This window comes from Anguilla rostrata, chromosome 14 (assembly GCF_018555375.3).
Source record: "Anguilla rostrata isolate EN2019 chromosome 14, ASM1855537v3, whole genome shotgun sequence".
Lineage (NCBI taxonomy): Eukaryota > Metazoa > Chordata > Actinopteri > Anguilliformes > Anguillidae > Anguilla > Anguilla rostrata.
The window spans coordinates 34,079,967-34,097,102 of NC_057946.1; the positions used below are offsets into that span (position 1 = coordinate 34,079,967).

Here is a 17,136-nt window from a genome sequence, read left to right on the forward strand (position 1 = left end):
AATTAAGAGTTCGCGGAGAAGGAAGGGAGGGCTTGTCCAGTTTATAAAAAAAAACATAAATACAAAACAAAACACAAAGATTGCATACCAAAAGTGATATTTAAAGTCATGCTTGCTACTTTTCACTCCTGGTTTATTCATTCTCTACGTGTGGAACACAACACAGAAAATGCTCACAAGAAAGCTAACTGTCACACTATTTGAGAGCTTTGTGTTCACTTGAAATGTGGATAACTTCCCCCCGGAATCCAATCATTTATCGCCCCCCACAGTCAGAAATGTACATACAGGCATATGACAATCAGCCATAAAGGAAGTGACATTGGTATGGCAGCTTGCAGCGGCCACAAGCAGAAATAACAGCACGGCCCTAACGTTTTTCAGTCTTAAAGTTCAGAGTAAGAGTAACGTCGGTTTGGCTCGACGCTGCTCACCGCTTACCCCGCCGCTTCGGTCGCACTTCCTGTCGGCCTCGCCGCGTCAGAGCGCAGATCCCGCTGGAGCTCAGACGTAGAGCTCGTACACTGCGGGTGCTCTGTGACCCACCCCGAGCTAGCGGAGAAGAGGAAGTGTCCAAAGGGAGCCGTAATTACAGCCGGCCTTCCCCCCGGCCCCCCCCTCCCCTAACGTGTAGAGAGCAAGAGCGCTTTCACACAACGCTGACAACGCTGCGTTTTCTTAGCGCCTTTTCGACTGCCATAACGGTTTAGGTGTTGGTGACACGAGCACATCATGGTGCATGTTGACTGAGCAGACATGGTGCATGTTTTTTAAACATTTACTATTACAGCTGGGTGTCCATTGGGGCAGTTCTGGTTGAGTCAAGGGTTAGGTTTGTTTCCCCAACTTGGATTTGAACCTGCAACCCACCGCTTCTTACGAATACACCATTATGACCGTACCATCCAGCAACCCTGGGCGCTCCTTCCAAATCCGGAGTCACACTGAGAGGTGTTCTGAATACAGAGTGACTCCGTATTCAGTCACAACTGTCAAACGGTGGACGTGAGAGCGGTCTGCACATGTGCAGGTACGAGGGCGGTGCACGGATCATCGCCGTTTGCAGCCAGAGACCTTCTCAGAAAGAACATCCTCGCTTTGAGTAATAGCAGAAACCACAGTCTGGCACAAGCCATTACCTAGCAACACCGCTCGACACCCTCCGCAGACGCACAGTTCAGCGCCAGATAAGACAGGAGGCAGGCCACCACAGGGCTCTACGCTAACATTTCCCCCCCCCAAGGAGCACATGTGCTCCAAAGTTCAAAGATTTAGGAGCACACTCATGCATCCCAATTAGTAGATGAACCTAAATTAGTTTTCCAGATACCACACATTAATTGTCAAGAGCAAATGCTCCACAAACGAGAGCACTGTAGAGCCCTGCACCACAGATTCTAAAGATTCACCAGATAGTCGCAACCTACTTTCCTTCTGTCCCCTAACTGTAGGGGTTTCCACTGCTACTGCATATTGCATTACAGATCAGCCATTGCCATAGAGCTTGGCCATGCGCTGTAATTAATATTCATGAGATCATCCATATATCCATCCATTATCTATACCAGCTTATCCTGGTCAGGACGACAGGGAGTGCTGGAACGTATCCCAGCATGCATTGGGTGAGAGTCATGAGATCACGAGAGCATTAAATTGGAATGTTTTGGCTTCAAACACAGGGGGACAGAACTTTCAGCGTTAAGAACACGGAGCTGATTATCTGGTGGGTCGGGAGAATCTGTGAGATGCCATACCAATGTCACTTCCTGTTTCCTGTCTACGACATAACGGCGCAGGTGCTCGGCGGGTCCCCGAGCCGGACGGATGGAGGGCAGAAAGGGAGTTTGGATTTCCCACCCTCGTGAGACCCCCCTCACAGGAAACGCTTGCAGGATGACCTGGACGTCTGCTGACCCCAGCTCTGCGTAAAAACCGTCAAAATCCGCTTCGCCTACAGAACAGGCGACGGATTGAGTCAGAGCAAGAACCGAGAATTCTAATTAGAAAGTGAACCTAAATACCCAGGCGAGGAATTAACAACTGACTCACTTTTACAGTCAGAGCCTGCAAAGCATTGCATTTTCTACTGGCTTCGAAGGCGGAGCAAGGTACAGTAAATTGTGCAGGGTAACATCAAGAATATATTTCAGCACTCTTGGACTCATGAAGACTGCAAGAGTTAGACTAAACCTGAACTTTTCACTGCAGTTACTAAATAAAGAATTATTTCCACCATGCAAATGCTCACTGAATAGATAGTCTTGTTTTTACAGCTCAGAGATTAATGCTGTGGCTCCCCTGAGCCTTTTTTTAAATATAACTCATGAACGTCCTTCACCCACAGAATATTTTATTATTCCAGGATTGGCTGTTGGAATGGAACCTTTTGGGGATTAAATAAAGTATTTGAATTTGGATTGATCTGTGACAGCAGCACAGCAATGAAACTCCCCATTTTGGAAAATGCACGACATCAGCTCAGAGAACTCTTAAGTCAGGCGAATACACAACATTTTTTTTGCACTGTTAAAAGAACAAATAAATACAGACATTTTAGCAGAATGACATAATACATTTTTTTAATCAACCAAAAAAAACTTATTATTTGATATGACCTAATAGTAGCTACATTTTTTTTTTTTAGCTTTGCTTAAAAAAATACTGGGATATTTTTGAGCCGATACAGATATGAAACAACACAGAGCATACCACCACACGGGTTACTGCTAAGTTATATGTTCAAATGTAACATCAGGGCTTCTTGTATGCATGTCCAAAGGAAACCATGGTGATGGACAGCAAATTACAAAAAGGAAATAACTACCTCGTACAGTTCAATGTCCCTAAAGGGAGTTTATCACTTGTACCACAGTGAACAAAGTGCCCCACTGACCTCAAAGACCACTTTTTTTTTTTTTTTTTTTTTTTGAGGTAAGATTTTGAACAGTGACAGAAATATTATCTTTGTGGTGCAGTTAAAGAACTTCCCCCCTATCAAGGTAGCAGCAGAAACAACTCAACTTTTTTTCCTGACGGCTGTGGGGGAAAGTAAAAAAAAAAAAAAAGAAAGAAAAGAAAATGCAAGGCTTTAGTCCACTAACTGACGCGTTTCAGCCACAAGCCTTCTGATGTCACAGTGCCAACTCTGCAGAAGCTCAAGCCTTCCCAAGGGGTTCGGCCCGAGTTAAAGCATTCACTCCTGGGATCCTGTGTCAGGGGTGACAGTACCCAAGCTGAAAGGGGGGGGGGGTTCGGTAAGAGGCCTTCCTCTCTCGGTCACAGGAAGCAGGACGGGTAAGGGGGGGGGGCGGCGATGGTAACTGTATCTCTGCAGGCGCCGGGGTGCTCCACAGCTCCTGCGCCAAATGAAGCCCTGCGGCATGGAAGCCGCTAATGGGGCAAATCAACGTGCCGCACGACCACGCGGGGGGGCTACAACTTAAATGGACGGGTCGAGCGCAATTCTGTCAGATTGCGTAAGCCCCAAACAAAAAGGACTGCCATAACCGCTCTGGGTTGGTTGCCGGGCTGCGGGTAACCTTCATATTATGGGATGCGAAGAGGATATGCCCCGTTAAAATGATCTCCTGGTGTTCATCCAGAAAGTCTGGACATACGAGTCAACATCAAGTATGGGTTTCCGCTCCTGTTTCAGTCCAGAGGTCACATGACGTGGGATAACAGTTGCCACTGTCCACTAGAGTTGAGAGTCAATCCCATTTCAATTCAGTCAATTTAGGAAACCAGCCAAAATGAAATTCACTAAATCAATGGAAATCTCCAAGCAAATTCATGAATTTTATTTCAATTAATTTCCTGAACTAGCTAAATTTTAATGGAAACGACCCTACGCTGTTTTCACAGAGAACAGCCCAAGCCAGATTGATAAGTATCCCACGGGTCTGATATGCGATGTCCTCAGTCAGAAAGCCTGATCTCATGCATATTAGGGGACGTCCCAGCAGGAGTATCAATGACAGTGGAAAATTAGTAATACTGCTGTGACTCAAGCATTAAGTGTCAAAACACTGTTAAAAAGCCTTGCAGGTTATGACCTCTGAAATAAATTCAAAATTATCAAAGGATTTTAAAAAATATATTTTTTTGACAAGTGTTCTGACATTTAGCAAATGCTACAGCACATTAGGAAAGGAAGTTCTTTTTTTCTTTCTTTGCACAAAAGGTGAGAGAAGTTTAGTTTCCGGCAAGTTTCACAGTATTCTACACTGCTGAGACAAGTTCTGCACGTACTGCACTTGCGGGCGTGTCAGCTGCATGCACTGCACTTGTGCATGTGGGCGTGTCAGCTGCATGCACTGCGCCTTTGGGCGTGTCAGCTGCATGCACTGCGCCTTTGGGCGTGTCAGCTGCATGCACTGCACTTGTGCATGTGGACGTGTCAGCTGCATGCACTGCGCCTTTGGGCGTGTCAGCTGCATGCACTGCACCTTTGGGCATGTCAGCTGCATGCACTGCACCTTTGGGCGTGTCAACTGCATGCACTGCGCCTTTGGGCGTGTCAGCTGCATGCACTGCGCTCATGCTTGTGGGCGTGTCAGCTGCTAAATTTGGCAGCACTTTAAATCACCGACTGGAAAGATCAGCATGGACAGAGATGGCATACCTTGGGTCTGTGGATAATGACCCTCCACTCCCCCTCCTTCCCCTGACCCACCCCCCCCCACTCACATACACACACACACACACACACACACATATATAAGCACACACACATGCGCACACACACAGACACATGTAGATACACATAGACACCCAGACGCACATAGACACTGACGCACAAGCACACATACACGTGTGCTCACATTTGTGAACACACATACGCACACACATGTATTCATGCAGTGCCACGCACAATACACATAGACAGACACACACAGACACACCTTGTGACACGATGATTAGGGCAACAATAGCCCCCGGGCCACTTCCCACCCCTGCCTAGTCACTGTTAGCCCCGCCCCTGCCCTGCCACTGTTAGCCCCCTTGCCCCACCCACTCCCCCACCCCCACCCCCCCAGCGGAAACCCATTCCCAGATCTGATGTCTATATCTCTGAACATTTCAAGCATTCCAAGGCCTTGATAACATCTCTGCAGTAATAGTCCCGTGCAATTTTATTTACATCTAAACAAACTCCAAGGGACTTCTATATTTATAGCTACAGAACTGGGAGGGACTTGCAGTCTTACAACAATTACCTAAGAGCACTGCTAGAACACAATGAGCTGGAGTCTGGTAGATACAGTCTTATCTTTACACAATAAGAACGGGCCTGACTGCTACAGTTGGCTAGAAAGATCCAGTGCAACTTCACAACCCCCTCCCATTCATTCATTCATAAATCTTAAGGATAAAAACTTACAAAACCTTTTGTCCCATTTATGCCCTCGTTAAAATCTGAGAACCCAAATGATGCGTCTCAAGGCACAACTTTGTCACCGGACCCATACAAGGTGCAATCCAGAACAAACAGTCACCTGTGAGCCAGTGGCTATTTCACCCACTACAGGTCAAACAGTACTTCAAAACAGCCTGAGACTATTTCACATCCAATAGGCCACACAGTACTACAGGAAAGCCAGTCACTACTTTACATGCTACAAGTCAGGTACTACTGCAGGATAGCCAGTGACAATGTCACACCCCACAGTCCACACAGTACTACAGGAGAGCCAGCGACAACTCTGCACACTACAGGCCAAAGGGCACAACAGATGAGACTGAACTTACTGAAATAGAGGCTAATTTCTCACGGACAACAGCTGGTAGCGTGTGGGTGCCTGGCTCAGGGCTGGGAGAAGCTAACGCAGCAGAGACCTGAGGCAACCCTGGCTGACTTCAATCCACATCAGCCCTCGCAGTCACAGTGTCCCTCCCGCACACAGTCATTGACAACATGGACAACAGCTGTTTTCCAGATGACAATAATATAATAATAATGCATGATCGTCAGAATGATCAACTTTTATACTCAAGAGGTATATGAATGGAAGATTAGCAGCTGTCAGCCATCCAACAGGCAGTCATCACACAGTCATGCGGAGAAACCAAGAAACGGCAAATCCCAACTCGCACGAAACATCGCGAGCCTCCGACAAAACGCAGACGCCTCAGGAGCAGCTGCTGCCATCCTATTGGTGCAAGCAGCAGAGCAGGAGGAAAACATGGTAATCACGAGCGTTTGTCCCAAAAAAAATCTCCCGCAAAAACAGCCTTTCGTAGGGTGCAGCTGTGAAATAATCCCGACTAATACTAGACTACGAGTTCCAGACACCTGCAACAAACTAAACCACAGCGTTTGAACGCACAATATTGTATCAATTTTCTCTCTGGTTTGTAGTTACACAACATGCCATCCAAAAACTCAATATTCTCTTGATTTAGCACAGGAGTTCAGTTACAATGTACTGCAAGCCATCAAACAGCATGGCAAGCTTGTACTTTCAGAGAGGGTTACATGTACACAATTCCTGCTAAAAGACGTGATGATTTGCTTGATGTCAGTCCTGTTGCAAACACTGAACCAGACCTTTCCACAAAACAAATTACTCACACAAATGTTTGTGCAGAGCAAAAGTGCAAGATTTTGAAAATTATTTTTCTTTTAGCATGTATTGTCTTTTAGCTTGTATCAAACACACTACACCACGAGGGGGTTCTTGTTTTAGGCCTCAGAACCTTCATTGATTAGAGAGCTTATGTCCAGCAGTTGAAACGCAGAAAGCACAAGTGGCACTCATACTCAGGAGATTTCAGATGTCTGTGTCCTTATTTAAACAGTTCTGCTTTTCTTTCCGATAAGCTTAACTAAATAAACAAGTTTGAAAAGAGAATGCATGAGAGGAAGCTGGTTTTAAACATTTCCCCCAAACTACTTAAAGTGCAAAACATTTAACTCAAGTGAACGTAGCTCAGAAAAATTAAAAACATAAGTCACAAGAAATTAGACATGATGGCAGCCAAGTGTTTGTCAAGGGACATACAGAATGAACATACTGTACAAATCATCCCATTTGGTGTCGTGACAGCTCACATGGTTTAGCTGAGCGTTTCAAAAACAGAACACAGGAAATTTGTGGTGTCCAGATAAAAATAATTTTAGTCAAGTGCACTTGCTAATTTAAATGCCTCTCAGTCCTCTCATCGTGCCATACAAAAAGAATTTCTTCTGCCTTTTCAGAAATATAATAAAATATATCTCAGATTGTTAAGCCACGGCCAATAATGCTTTCGATATTTTGGCTGCAACTGCTTGCCCTAAAAATGGCAGTATACATGTACACTTAACTGACCAACCAATTATCTCACTCACCAGCAGACTGATTCCCAAAGTAACGACACCTCGTCATTAGAGGTTAAGACCAGACCTCTGAACAATTTCCTAGTCAACTCCTGCACTCACTCGATCCTGCAAATGGTACATTTTAAAGTGCCACATGCAACAAGTCAATAGTGTGTGAGTCTTAACAGAATTCATAAATTTAATTTTCAAAATCCACCCTATTTTAGCACATTGTTCTCAGGTGTACGTATCCATGAACAGACTGAACTACGCATCAAAACTATAAAGCAGCAGACTTAAGCACCACAAATCACATTCTAATGGCCATTTAAACCCACTGCAACCACTCAGTAAATCCGCTGCAGATACTGTGACTGTGTGATATTGTGATGTATCTGGCCCAGAGTCCAAGCATCAGCCCTGGGGTATAGCACAAATCATTCTGTCTCCCACTTGTTGAGGGATGCGTTCTGCTTATATTCGGACCCTTCAGCAGTACACACTGCCTCATGGGATTCGTAGTCTTGGAGGCAAGACTTTACAGGAAATATGAACAACGCAACATGTTACCAGACAAACAGTGTTACTTTGCAACTGTCCAAAAGTAATTACTCACGCCCTTGAACAATATCTCAAACATCAATGGCAGCATTTGATGGCATTTGGGTAAAATGTTGCCAACAGATTAAAATGGTCCTGAAAAAACAGCTAGCTTCCAAAATCATTTTCAGCAATAGGGGAATATGACAAAATGATTATTTTCACGGCAGTAAATCCAAAATCAGAACCAAACCCTGACCCTCTACCAAAAAATATACATCTTACTGCACCTCAGCTTTCCCGAGCCACATTCAGTAATCTGCCAGAAGCACATAAATCCTCTGCATGTGCACGTGCTCAACGCAGGATGCAGTGTTGCTTTTTCCACTCGGAAAGCCATGGGGGCTGCAGGGATGTACCTCAACTACAGGCCTCACACACACATACACACACAGACACACACACACACACGCACGTACACACACACACACACACACAGACACACACACAGACACAGACACAGACACACACACACACAGACACAGACGCACACACACAGACACACACACAGACACAGACACACGCACACACACACACACACAGACACAGACACACACACACACAGACACAGACGCGCACACACACAGACACACACACACACACACACACACACACAGACACACACATGCACACACCCAGAACACACACAAACGCACGAAACACACACACACACGCAAGTGGGCACACACACAGACATGCAAGTGCACACACACCGAACAGAAAAAGAAGTGCTCAGGAATTCACCCACTAGCTGCAGCAGCTGAGGAAGGCCCATTAATTACAGTATACACTTTCTCGTAAAACTGGGGCCTACCTCCAAGCCTGGCCTGTGTTCATGATAGCCTGCAGCCCCATTAACAGCTCACGCAGGCCAGCACTGAGCTAACCGCTGGGATGCACCATCTCCTCTTTAATGTTCAGTGCCTCTGAAAGCGTGACTAGTTCACTCCTTTCTGTAGACAGAAAACAGCTAGAGTAGAACCCCCACCTAACTTACTGTTATTTTTTTTTTTTTTTAATTTCACCCAATATTTTCTCCCAATTTTGTGGTGGTGTTCATCCCTGAAACCTCCTGGTTTGGGAAGGTGCAGGCAGGCCCACGCTCTCCACCAAAACACGCAATGTTACTGCTTCTTCTGACTCACAGGGACACAGAGTCGCAGGAGGAGCAGGACGCTTCCACACACTGTGGACACCTAATTGGAACCCCTGAAGAGCTTTTAGAGAACTACGAGCAACAAGTTCCCCAAATGCCAGCTGTCACCGAAAAGGGCGCCTGCACACCTGTTTTCACAGGACCGAGGGGGAAAAAAGTCTAGCTCTAGGCTACAGCTGAACAGCATGATGAACATGTTAACCTGCGCAATCCAGTCAGCTCTTTCAGAATTTGGGTTCTACCTCCACATGGCCTCACCAGACCAGCCCCCAAACTGAGAGCACCCACCACAACCAATGTGTCAGTGGTATCAAATGCAAAGAGTAACCACAGCAAAGTAAAGCCTAACAGCCACGGGTAAAGCCTAACCTAAACGGGTGTCACATTTTCAGACCACCACAACCACAGTCCAAGAAATGATGGGTCAATCTGCATCTCCACCAACTCCTGACCAAACAAACTGGGAATCAACCAAGGCAAGGCAGTATTTGCCCAACAGGTCAAAAATTGTATATTTACATATCTCCAGGCATGCATGGCCTCACAGTTCACGGCTGTTCAGTGGAGTGTTATCTGTGGGTATCTGTCGGACTTTGATCCTCAGAAGAGAAAAAATACAATGCCTGGCAGCATTTGAAAGCAACCAACATCGAAGTTTGATTTCAGAGCCTGTTTATATAGCTTTTTAACAAGTGCAGTCATTTCTGCCATCATCATATTAGCACGCTGCCACGCATTCCTTTGCTTTTATCTGGACCAGTATCTTCCAGAATACCATGAAATAATGGGCCGCACCACATCGGCGAATCTGCCGTTTTTAAATGTGTGAATGAACAATCGAAGCTGAGGCGCCCGCTCATCAGGAGTAACTCCGCTTACAGTGCGCAGCCGGCCCCCGTTCTTCATCCTGCTGACTTTTTGGTCTTGTTATGCGTATACAATGTCAATGCTGTCACAGAGGTGATGAGCAATCGCCAGCGATGTCAAGGGTCAACAACAGCACTGCTGCTTATAACGCTTGCAGTGGCAGTGGTGGTGGCGGAAATCATAAATAAATCATAACCAATAACCAAATAAGCAGAAAATATATCGGCTAAATTAAATCAGATTAGGACATTAATGAATAGAGAGAAGGAGTCCGGAGGCACAAGGGAAAAAAAGAGGACACGGCAACCGATCAAAGCTGCCATCAATTACGCAGACAGAAAGGAAATCTCGCAGTCTAGACGAGCGTCGCTAACGACCGGTTGGGGCCGGAGTGACTATCACGAAAAAAAGCTCTCCGTTTCCCAGTACTCCACCATCTCGAGCTCGCGCTCTGAGGCAGAACTTGGCACAGATCTGGCCGCCATATCTGGTCTGGACATAGAACAGCCGTTCCAGCCCTCTGTACTTAAACGACACAGACCCGAGGCACGAAGGAGTACGCAAGGCTATCCGTCACTTTGTCTCTTCGCTCGCCAAATACGCGGGACACAGATACACCGCGCACTCGGTCGCGTGCTCCAGTAAATCTGCACGTAACCCATGACACCCACTTTCAGACACTGCATGAGACAGTCCTTATCCAGTGGTCATTTAGAGCACTGTATAACCTTTTTTTTTTTCTTCAAAAAACAACTCGAGATACTTTAATTCTAAACTGGGATTTCAAAATCCTCCTCTTGCAGTTTATTTGGAAAATTGCAACAGAGGAGCGAAGGAAACCACAGCCAACCAACCGGCCAATCAGAAAGCCCCCCCCACCCCGCTCCTATAACGATGAACACTGCAGAGGCACTGAAACCTGGCCCTCGTGTGCTGTAGAGCTGCTGATCTTCTTTGCTACCTGATACTTAATTGATTGATTAATGTCACTGACCGGGCCAGAGGTCCCCCCGCTCAGCTGGTGACCCAGGCCTAAATCAGCCCCTGATTAGAGAGGAATAGTGAAAACCAGCAGTACTGCTGGCCTGGAGGGCCGGTTTGCAGTGCACCTGCCATAGAGGCTGCAGAGTGCGGGAGGAGAGAAGGAGGTTCTCAAACCCCAATCCTCCCAGGCCCCATGATTCATGCATGGAAAAGTGAGTCATTTATAAGAATGCTGCAAACTCAAAACTTCTTGGGCGGCGGCAAACAGACCACCACAAATATTTTTCTCCAGACGCATCCCAACCGCTCCCTAACTGGACACCAGCCAGTCACCCGCCAGCCCTATGCGAATTACACCGGCCTCCACGTGCCGGCCATGTTGACATCTCTGGGCGACAGTGCACGTGTGTGTGTGTGTGTGTGTGTGTGTGTGTGTGTGTTGTGTGCAGGGACGCAATGCGTGTGTGTGTGTGTGTGTACGGACACAATGTGCATGTGTGCGAGATTTCGGGATGACCACAAAGGCAACAATTTTCTGGGTCACTAGCTGGAACACAGACCCGTAAAAAGGCCGTCCCCAAATTTTAACGCTGCCAAGGAATTTAGACTCTGACAAATACAGTGATTGTGTGACTCCAATAAAAACCCTTTATTTTACAATGACATTTCCCTTGTGCCTTCTGGAAGATCACTGAGGAGAAGAGCTGCACACAGATCACTACACATGTTGACTCCTGAGGCAGTGAAGCCCAATTAACACCCTGAGTTACTGAATTAAAGGACCCGTTGGAAACCTAGCACATCAACAAAAAACATTTTGATTAAAATCTCAAACTACTAACAAATTCAGTTAGTGTGAAGGCACTGCCCTTTCCTGCTTTACATCAGAATTTATATCCGCCAAATTGTCTGCCTGACTGAAGTTGCCCAAAAGCAGGTCAACAAGAGTCGACGCCCTTGTGCAACGAGGAGGTTCAACCCCGCTGACTAAAACCTCCCCCCCCGGCCGACTCTGGGGAGGATTGCGTACTGGCCTGTGAGGCCACGGGGTTGGAGGCACGGGCGTGGTCAGCAGCCAGTGAGACCGTGAGGCCACGTCACTGTGCTGTGAGTCAGCGCTCAGCAGAACACGCCACTGGGCAGCCCTGAGGACACGGACCCCGCCGTTGCCACGGTGACCCTGGCTCAAGTAACACCAATATAATGTGAACACCAGCGTCGAGCATAACATAAAATATTACATTTTGGGAACTGTATTTCAAGTGTCATACTTCTAAAATATTTCAGACACAGATCTGGAAAATTGCAAAAAAAATTCTTAAAAAATAATAATAATAAAAACGAGACCCCGAGTGCCCAATCCGATGACAGTAGCTGACGCCCAATGACAGACGGATGATTTGTGTCACTCAGCTGTCGCGTACTCTTCCTCCCCTGCACAGCCCAGGGTCTTGCTCAGGGGAGAATGAGCCTAAACGGCTCCCCTAATAGCCTGCGCTTGCTGAATCACTTCCTGAGTTTGGCGGCTGACGGACAGCGGTCTGTGAGGGCCGAGGGGCCTGGTCTATCTCCTCCCGCCAGCTGTGACCCGTCACCGTGGCGATCGCAACCGTCACCAAAACCGCCGCACAGGCGCCTCAGCCCGGCAATTCCCAGATAACGGACAAAAATACAGAAGAAATAAAACCGCATATTTGTTTCAAGTTATCTCTTTGTGTCAGAGCAACACGCTCAGCTCAAGACAAAGTTGCACATTGCCATTAGCAAAGTCTCTTTAAAAAATTGAAATGCCTGGGAAGTACAAAATCACCTTATATGTACAAAACATAATAGGCTGGCATTTCATTTGAATTACCTGTACCCTTCTTGTAACAATTTTGGAATGATTTTCAAAATTCTAATTTGGTGTTCTAGAACTCCACTGCTTTCAAATACCAGTAGCGATTGTTACATCAGCATTAGAATGTTCAGTCAAGAACGATCTTTGACCTTAAAGGGCTAAGAAATACAGGAAGTGTGGTCAGTACTGGGTTTTGATGATTAATACATTTTTTTAAATAGACCGTATGGTTGAAAATGCTGTAGCACTTCCTTTAAAGAATGGAGAATGCGGTTGACTGTTGCATGACAAATATAATTTTGGAAGACAAGTTGCATACGACAGTAAAAATGACATCTTGCTGAAGTGCAGGAAAAAAAATGGAGGGTCTTCACAACCTGCCGCAACAGTGACAACAACACTCAGGCATTTATCACTCGCCTTGGGAAGGTTTAGAGGTGGCTCGGTCCGATGGAGGTGTGAAAATGACTGCTGTTCAAACATGCTTTTTGAATGAAATCATTGGGGTTCCCTCCCCAATCACAGAGTGACCCCCAAACATCGAGCACTGCCCAGTGCTTCGGGTCGGCCGAGGGGGTTGAGCCCTCTAACACAGAAACACTGCTGTCCATCTGTGAGTTTCCACACACTGATGTCAAGTTGACCACCCCCCCCCCCCCCCTTTTATATTGCTATAGGGATCCCGGAGACCATGGGGTGTTTTTTGACGGATAAGCCACTGGGGAATGTAAGGGAATGTAAGCAGTAGTCGTGGAACATCTGCTGGGAGTCTAATCTGCAGAATAAACCGCAAGGCTTTAATCTCTCCTGACACATTAACATGGGATGCTTTCGCTCGCACACCATTATCGAATGCGAGGCATTTCAGCAGCGGGCTGGGCTATAGCTTGACTGAAATCTGGGCTACAGCTTGAGTGAAATCTTTAAAAAATGAAAGAAAAAACCAGCTACACACTAACTGCAGTCAGATTAGGAAAAAAGTCCACCGTGCGGACTTTTCTTTTCCAACCTTATGTTTGGCTGAAATTGCATCCTGTGCTCCATTCTGTTGGAGTCGTAACACGACAGATCCAATTAATTTGAGGAGTAACCCGGAAATCAATTTTTGGGCTTGAAATATACTTGTTTTCATTTTTTACACACATTTCAAGAGGTCAGCTGTCCCTGAAATAAAAAAATATGTGAATGTGCATGAACCACACCAACATGAAAGGATACACAGATTTTCTGAAGAGCTCACTGCGTGCTTACAAGTCGGCCACCACCAAATCTACCATATAAAAACAGCATTTAAGCATTAACGGCACAACTAAACAGTTTTTTAAAAAGAGCGAACAGAACGAAACGCGGCTAACAGCTAGCATTCTCTCCAGGCGGAACACGCATCAAAGTCAAAGACGAACTGAAGCTCAGAATGATCGTATCACGGAACAAAGCGCAGATTGTTCTCAAATGTCAAAGAATATTCACATCGGGTTCAACACCAAATTCCGGAGTCCGCACCAAAGATTCTATCTGTAACAACTTCAGGTTGCTTTCAGCGTACGGAGAGGCCAGAAAGTGCACCCACGTTTCGGACCGTGGAAACACACAGGCCTTTATGACATCAGTTACGGAACCAAAATGGCGGTAAAACAGCACGGCAGGAAGCTATCTTAATGGAGCGCAATCTCTCACAGGAAACTACAGCATTTCCACAAAATCACTACTTGGGCTATATCGATTCAGAATCACGAAAAGCAAAACAAAACAAACAAAAAAAAACTTCCTCTTGGGAGCAAAAAACTAATAAAGAGTAATGGCCTCAATCTACTTCCCGCTGGCCACGTTCAGCATTAGTACAATGCCGTTGGGTTCCTTTTCAAAATGCTCCAAGACTTTCCTCTTTCCCTGCAAACTTTCCCATTTAAAACCCCCCACTGGCTAAGAGACCACAGCTTTGAAAATGTGTCAGTTCCATAAGGTGCACTTAATGAGAGAGAGAGAGAAAGAGCGTGAGATTTTTAAAAAATGCAGGCGGTGTTTTGGGAGTCTTTCTTCGCTTTCCCTCTGAGCAGAGCGGCTTGCCAAAGCCCAGTCCTGTGCTTAAATTAAGCTTTGGTGGATTCAGAACAGGAACATGAGCCTGGGTTAGAGAGACATCATGGCTGCCCCAGCCCAGACGCTTCATGGCTGAATTCCACACCGCATTCCTCTCGAATTCCACGGCCATTCTCTGTGGAGAGAGAGTTCGAGGCAGGGAAAAGGGAGGGACTCTCAGCCCCTGAAGCCCTTGTAATTTCATTTGCTCCCCAAGGGGATGTAGGAATGTTTGGGGGGGGGGGGGGGGGCGTAAAAATGTCAATCGATGTGATGGAGGAAAAAAGAAGAAGAAAAAAAAGAAATCTACAAGTTGATCTGGCTCATCAGTTTTTGGATTTATGTCCCTGTCAGAGGCAGGCTTCAACAGAAATCTGGAGCCGCCACACACCCCTCCTTTATAATGGAAGGAATTCAACATCGCACCTTAAAATATGACCTGGCTTTCTAAGGAAAGTCTCAACTGGGCCACTGGTGCAGTTTGTGCAGTTTTTAGTTCTGGGGGAGAAAAAAAGAAGTTCTCCAAATCAGTCATATTACCCATATTACGGAGTGCAACCAATAAATCGGCTACATTGAACCATGGGTACTACATTCATAATTCAAACTAAAACTGCTAATAAGCCTACAGTGGCACGTCGGTCTTCATTCAGAAAAGCATTTGGTCGGTCATTCAGCGACGCAGGTTTTGCCGTTTTTCTTTCAATCAGCAGTCAATTCAGAAACAATGCGGACATTTTCTGGTCAAATGTGTGGACATTTTTAGCCTATCAACGACTTAAATTGAGCACTTTGAAATGCACCAAAAACCTAGCAGACACCACGGACTGGACACCTGGATTAATGACCTCATTTCAAAGAGGAGGTCAAGATAAAAAAACCCTCACAACAGTTAGGAATCGTCTCTTATAATACAAAATGGACATTGTGTGTTGAGCTCAACAGGTGCCACAAATAACAAATGGGGGGGGGGGGTCCCTCCCAGAGTGTGAATGGAAGCTACTTTGCAGCTAATCCAATTACACCATGAAATGTTGTCATTCTTTGCCGTTTTGGTTCCTTGGAGTGAACCTCCATGCCAAACAAAGGGCGGTCACATTTGTACCCCAAAGCGCTACACAGCTAAGAGCCCCCCAGGGTATGAAGAAGCACAGAGGCCTATTCATTAAGATGGTGACAAACAGGGTACGCTTCCCAGATCAACTGATCCCCTAAAACCCCAGAACAGGGCGTGTGGGGGGTGGTAATGTTCCCCGTTTTTATCGTTTCTGTTTTTGTCAGCTTCTGACCGACAATAATGACAGGTTGCTCCAAGACAAGCTCCATGTCCGTGTTATTTTAATCTTAGCCTGGGAAAAAAGGATAACCATTCCCTATGGGAGGTCCTACCCACAATCCCCTGGGAGAGACAGAGAGAAACTGAACTTTCTCTACAGAAGGCCATTTTTGAAAAATAAAAAACAATTTATGTAAAAAAATTAAAAGCCCCCAGCTGTGTACAACTGCCCCTGGGGGAGATGCTCAAGTCCCTACAGATGCTCAAGCTTGTTAACATCTTTGTGCAGGGCTCAGTTCCCCACTTCTGACATGTGGGATGGCCGTTGTGGTTGGCCAAATGGAGCAACTGCAAGGACAACCAAACTTTTTTTTCCCCTCTGTCGAGGGGGAACCCTCAGAATTCTACTCAGAGGCTGTTCTGGAAGTTTTGTCACTCTGCCGGAGGTGTCATGGTGTCACATTTAGTGCCTTCATCCAGAAAGACATACATAGCTTACATATTTTTAATGCAAATGCATACAGAGGGATATTTGCGGAAGCAATTCAGGTTAAGCTACTTTGCCCAAGGATACAATGACAATCCCCCCCCACCCCCACCCCCACCCCCACCCCCATCCACTAGGATTTGAACCTGCAACCTCTGAAGTACAACCCCAGGTCCCTGAACATTACTGCCATACTGCTGCCCGTACAACAGCCTGTGAACCTGCCAAACAGGGGTCAACCAGGTCAAGGCCCATGGAGCTGAAATCACAAGACAACGTGAAAAATTCCAAACCAGACCAGTACGGCTGCTAAACATTCATCCTCTGCAACCGCCAGCCTACTGATAAGATGTGGACCAATCACATTTTTTCTTTCCTAGAATCACCCCTCCGGTGCAGCAACTGCAGCTTGCGGTGATCAGGTGTCCACAGCATCAATGAGAAGATGGTACCGATACCGCTTTGGAGAAGCAGACACCCGTCTGGCCACCTCCCATCGTGCATCATGGGAAAATATGTCTGGTGATAAAAGTCCTCACTACAT

At 46.2% G+C, this 17,136-nt stretch overlaps 1 protein-coding gene across 4 annotated transcripts in view; it reads right to left on the reverse strand.

Moving 5' to 3' along the window:
• Nucleotides 1–17,136, reverse strand: part of tln1 (talin 1) — a 114,433-nt gene that overhangs the window by 84,399 nt on the left and 12,898 nt on the right. Inside the window, exon 1 of one of the 4 annotated variants that reach the window (XM_064308574.1) lies at nucleotides 442–488. The exons of the other annotated variants lie outside the window; for them this stretch is intronic. The gene's annotated coding sequence lies outside the window, so the exon portion shown is untranslated. Of the gene's footprint in view, nucleotides 1–441; nucleotides 489–17,136 lie in introns of those variants that run through there. 4 annotated transcript variants of the gene reach the window in all.